The sequence below is a fragment of the Panicum virgatum genome, chromosome 6N (genome assembly GCF_016808335.1).
Source record: "Panicum virgatum strain AP13 chromosome 6N, P.virgatum_v5, whole genome shotgun sequence".
Lineage (NCBI taxonomy): Eukaryota > Viridiplantae > Streptophyta > Magnoliopsida > Poales > Poaceae > Panicum > Panicum virgatum.
The window spans coordinates 51,466,802-51,472,801 of record NC_053150.1 but is presented as its reverse complement, the minus strand read 5'-3'; the positions used below and the strand labels follow the sequence as shown (position 1 = coordinate 51,472,801).

At 54.0% G+C, this 6,000-nt stretch overlaps 1 pseudogene; it reads left to right on the top strand.

The window, feature by feature from the left end:
- The first annotated feature begins 2,369 nt into the window (after positions 1-2,369).
- Positions 2,370-4,470, top strand: LOC120680286 (annotated as a pseudogene).
- Positions 4,471-6,000: the final 1,530 nt, after the last annotated feature.

The window sequence follows — 6,000 nt, the reverse complement described above, 5'->3', positions numbered from 1 at the left end:
TAGGTAGCTTAGTGAACCTTTTACATTCTTTTTGAAAAGATAGCAGGAGCACTGCTATGTCATTTAAGAAAAAAACAATCGTATATCACGCGCCGAAGCGAACATCACCACCACACAAACAACACACACAACAAAACTCTATACCACCACAGCCTGGGAGAGGAGCCGAAAGAAAGCCACCACAAACTGCGCCGTCGTCGCCAACGCTGTGCCACGCCGAATGCCACGGCCCGCTGCAAGCCGGAGCGGCAACTCGAACTCCTCCACCAAGGGACTGTCACCCTCAAGCCACACACACGATCGTCGCTCCCCCTGCTCCAGTGGTGCTTCAGTAGAAAACTTCTGTGGCAGCGCCAATGAAAATCACTGATCCTAACCACTCTGTGTGGGGGCCTCGCCTCTCACACCGCCTCAAACTCCTCTGCCAAGAACTCAGATATCTGAAACCGCTATGAAAGCCACACATCCGCCCAGCCATCACCGGGGTCACCACTGCACCATACACATCAGCTCAAGACCTCCAGCACCCAAGGGTCCTCAGCGCCTCCCTGCCAACACGGACCAAGCGCACCTTCTCTAGGTGCCTAGCCAAGGCGGGGCCTCCAGATGCGGTGCTTCCAAAGAGGTCACGATGCCAATGGCGCCGCCGTCGCACGTCCAAAGGTGGACAGGGGTTTCACCCTAAAGAGCCATGTGCAGTAAAACATGATGCCTTGCAATGATGCCCCCAGCAGGGAGAACGGTGCCACAAGGGCGCCGCCGCCATCGCCACTGACAAAAGAGTCAGTGAAAGCTCACGCCCGACTCAGCACCATGCCTACCGCACATACTTGGCCAAGCCAGCAGCCCGCTCCTCCCCGCCTCCGAATCGTTTCCATCTGAAGAAGCCCGGCACAGCCCGAAGCACTACCACAGCGCCACAAGCATGCACCAGCCAGCCCCCAGCCCCACCACCAAGGCGGTGCCGGACCAGCATCATCGTCAAGGAGCACCAGCCACCTCTCCTCAGATCCCATCGCCCAAGTGCAGATAAACGCCCCCGGCCCCACCATCACCAGGTAGCATGGCCCGGGATAGGCGGAGCCGGTGGCCCCCGGCCGCAGCCACGACCGACGCCACCGCACCGGCCGGAGCCACCTCCCCTGCGCCAACACGCCGGTCGCCGCTGCCGCTGCCCAGCGCCGACCGCCGCCCCCCACGCACCTCCACGCGCCCCCGTTGCTGGGCCGCCAGATCCGGCCGGGGCGATGCCGGATCAGGCGCTCCCTGCCGCAGCCGCCGCGGAAACACCACCGCCAACGAGGGCGGGGAGCGCCCGCCCTGAGCCGCCAGAGAAGAAGGGGGGAGGGCCCCGCCGTCGCCTTCACCACGGGCCGCGTGAGGCTCCGGCGACCCGCTCGAGCGGCGGCGTGGCGGGAGGGCCGGCGGTGGGTGGCTGCAGCGGCTAGGGTTAGGGTCCGCTCGGTCGCCCGCGCGGGGGGCGACGCGAGCGGTCACGGGTCTTCCGAAAATGCTAGTGAACCTTTTACATATGCCGCGCGCATTAACTGTGCATTTTCCGTTTACTTTCAACCTTGATCTATCTCAGAATTTCAGCTCTCATCAAGGAGAAAGTGGAGATTAATCACAACTCGAACCTTTGAAATTTTAACTTCAAGCCTGCACTTCAGCTAGAAATAATTTCAACTTGTTTCCAAACCTTTAGCTGATGCCCTGTAAATTTAAATTTGATCTGATCCATAACTTTTTATCGGATCCTATAACAGGACTTCCTATTTTTCAACTAGGGTGGAAATTGGATAAAAAATCATAAATAATGAATATGTAAAATGTGTGATACCGAATTGAACAGATAATCCAGACAAATTGTATTGGATGCTTCAAATAAATATTACGAGCAAATTAAATTAAATGGCCTCCATGTTTGAGGCTCCAACAAACAGCTCATCTCGCTCGTTGCTTGATTGATTAGAATGGCCAACGATGTTTAGAGCTCATCAGGTTGCATTATTATTGGTGAACAGAGAGAGGTTAACGTTAACGACGGAGGGAAGTGGCTTTTTGCAGAGGAAAGGGGCCATTGGAGTCAAGTCCATGCATTTGTCTTCATGCAAAGAGCAACAGCTCCCCTTTTAACAGCACTACGAAAAAGCAATCAAATGAATAGATTAACACGCGTCGATCGAATCCAAAGTGCAAAATATATAAAAGAGCATTTTGTATTATTAGGGTAAATAAATGGCATTATTTTTTTTAAAAAAGGAAAACATGTGGGGGGCCCGGGTCACAAAATTTTTCAAACCCATGTCAGCAAAGCCGTTATATATACGTCCAATTCCCTAACTCCCTCTCCATCACTCCCTGCTCACACACACATCGCAACGGCCAGCAGACATCAGCTCGTTGCCCGAGACAGCTAGCGCACGGAGCATCTATCGGAGGAGCATTGCGACTGCAATGTGCCACTGCTCCGAGCCGACACAATGCCACCACCAGGCCCTGCTCCCGCCAACCAAGGCCTGCCCCGCCCTGGGTGACCGCCCGAGGCCGGCCGGAGCCGGAGCCGAGGCGGCGTCCATCCTGCGCCTCGCCGCGCCCATGGTCGGCGCGGGGCTGCTCATGTACATGCGCTCCCTCGTGTCCATGCTCTTCCTCGGCAGGCTCGGCCGCCTGCCCCTCGCCGGCGGCTCCCTCGCGCTCGGCTTCGCCAACATCACCGGCTACTCCGTGCTCTCCGGCCTCGCCGCCGGGATGGACCCCGTGTGCGGCCAGGCTTTCGGCGCCGGCCGCACCTCCGTCCTCGCCGCCGCGCTCCGCCGCACCGTGGCGCTGCTCCTGGCCGCGTCCGTGCCCATCGCCCTGCTCTGGCTCGCCATGCGCCGCGTGCTCGTCGCCGCCGGCCAGGAGCCCGACATTGCCGCCGCCGCGTACGACTTCATCCTGTGCTCGCTCCCGGACCTCGCCGTGCAGTCCTTCCTCCACCCGCTGCGCGTGTACCTCCGCGCGCAGTCCGTCACGCTCCCGCTCACGTACGCCGCCGCCGCCGCGCTCGTGCTCCACGTCCCCGTCAACTGCCTCCTCGTGCAGGGCCTCCGCCTGGGGATACGCGGCGTCGCGCTCGCCGCCGTCTGCACCAACCTCAACTTCCTGCTGTTCCTTGTCGCCTACGTCTACCTCTCCGGGCTAATGCACGGCGATGACGGCGACGGCAAGGCGGGCGCGGCGCCGGCCGAGGATGGCGCCGTCGAGTGGTGGTCCCTGCTGAGGCTCTCCGTGCACAGCTGCATGTCGGTGTGCCTGGAGTGGTGGTGGTACGAGATCATGGTGCTCCTCTGCGGCGTCCTCGCCGACCCCAAGGCTGCGGTGGCGGCGATGGGGATCCTCATACAGACCACGTCGCTCCTCTACATCTTCCCGCACTCCCTCAGCTGCGCCGTGTCCACGCGCGTCGGGCACGAGCTCGGCGCGGGGCGGCCGGAGCGCGCGCGCCTCACGGCCCGCGTCGGCCTCTGCTGCGGCGCCGCGCTGGGGCTTGTGGCGTGCGCGTTCGCGGCGTCCGTGAGGGGGGTGTGGGCGTGGATGTTCACCGCCGACGCCGCCATCCTGCGCCTAGCGTCCGTGGCGCTGCCCATCCTCGGCGCGGCGGAGCTGGGCAACTGCCCGCAGACGGCCGGGTGCGGCGTGCTCCGCGGCAGCGCGCGCCCCGGGAAGGCGGCGAGGATCAACGTCTCGGCCTTCTACGGCGTCGGCATGCCCGCCGCGCTGGCGCTGGCGTTCCGGCCCGCGCGGCTCGACTTCCCCGGCATGTGGGTCGGCATGCTCGCCGCGCAGCTGGTGTGCGCGGCGCTGATGCTGCACGCCGTCCTGCGCACGGACTGGGACGAGCAGGCCGCCCGCGCGCGCCACCTGACGACCGGCGGCGGCGGCGTCACGGTCTTCGTCGCCGACGTCAGACTTGGGCATGCAGATGCGGCCAAAGTAAAGGCGAGCAGCGCGGCGTCCTCGTGGTGACCGTGCTAACTTGATCGTCGCGGAGGATTCTTCTTGGATTCTTAAATATTTTTTTTCGCTCTTTGATTGAACGTCCAGTGATTTTTTTAGCATTTGGAACGATGAATATTGGGAGCATTTGCATCCATCCTACCAAGTTTTTCCTCTTCGAATTATGGATACTGAAGAGATGAGAAGTTTTTTGGGGGAAAAAAGCGTGCAGCGGTGAGTGCATGGAGCGAGGTTGCAAATAGCAGCACGACGATGTGATGATGTCTGCTGGCTGCTGCAAACGTGGAGGCCTCACAATTTTTTCGCCCTATCTATCATATGCAGCGTGGAGATGACACTTGTTTATATGAGCAAAACTGGTATCCAATGCAACTTGTGAGTGATTTGGCACTCGGCGACGCATATATGTCCATTTCATGTGCGTGCACAACATTTTTTAGCTATAATATATACTCTCTTTGTTCCAAATTATTAGTTATTTTGGCTTTTCTAGATACGTATATTTTGCTATAAACCTAGAAATAATATATATCTCGATACATAATAAAAACTATGTACCTAAACATGCTAAAATGACTGATGATTTGGAATGGCTCTACGCTAAAATGTGTGGAACAAGCGTCGTGCCACCCTATAATATTTCGCCAGTTTTGCTGTATTTTTTTTAGCATCTTCAATTTACTACCACATGAATTGGGATAAATCATTGCCCTTCTAATAGATTATATTCCAAATTAGAGTTTCATTCTCTACCTAGAGGAATCATTTTGGTGGTACATAAAATTTTTTTGCACTCAAATAGATTCTTGGAGAAACGTGAAGAGGAAAAAGGCAAGGAAATGTTGGTACGTAGGCAATGACAGCACAATTGGACCACAACGAGGAATCTCAACACCTTTGAAAGCTGGATCTTTTTTTTATAAAAAAATTAAGCTTGAATTTTCTCTCCTACTAACATATTCCCCGACTTGTTATGAATGCGGGCGGACTTTGTTTTGTCTCTGTTTCTAAAATAGGATTCAGCCATTTTTATGCAAAATATATTATTTAGAGCGCTACAAACCAATACTCTTATTTCAAAATTTGAGATTTTCACAATTGGTAGTCTTATTTGAGCCCATCCATGAGTTGCCTCTCGGGACCAGCACGGGTTAACTGCGCTGATTACATTCGAGGTGGCCATTAAGCACTTGTGCCTTGGGAAATAGCTAGTTTTGTACGTGGATTGCGAAAGTTACCTCGTCGGTACTAGTTTAAGCATTAAAAGTTGCTTATTTCTGAGGTAAATAATAAAAATAGTGATTGAATTAGTAGGATTGATAAGCAATATGTTTACCTTGGTCATATTGCCCATCCCAAATAAGACTATCATTTGTGAATGGAGTATTGTACGAAAGTATTCTGAAATAGGAATATGTTAGTTCTATCGGTAGGCTTGATTTTTATATAAAGTAAAATATACATTTTATTTTGAACGATGGGCTATTTTTCTAAAAGGACAAACTCCTACTTAGTACTCCTAGCGTGGCTACAGGCATATTAGTCCATTTCTTTAGCAACTGCATCTTAAGTCGTTCCTTGTGACCAGGAAAACCTTAAGATTTAGCTTTACCTTTTTCAAAAGGAAACAGTTGATGTTTTTCCTATCAAAATCACACCAGCAACCGAATTATTACCAGCTATTCTAAGCCAGAGGCGAATCCAGGGTGGTGCAGATGGGGCTGGAGCCCTCCTACCCTCATGGAGCCCGGCCACCCAAAGTTCCCTTAACAATTTCCAACCATGAATAAGAAGAGGAAGAAGAAAACGAGAGAAGGGAGGAAGAAGAGGAGGAAAATGAGCCCTCCTTGATTCACATCCTAGACCCGCCACTGTTCTAATAAGCATATATAATAGCTATGTTGCAGCATCCATGGTCTCTTCTAGTTTTTTTTAGAAAAAAAGAGAATAGTTCTCGAAGAATTAGAAAGAACCCAAATGATTACCACTAGCCTGGCC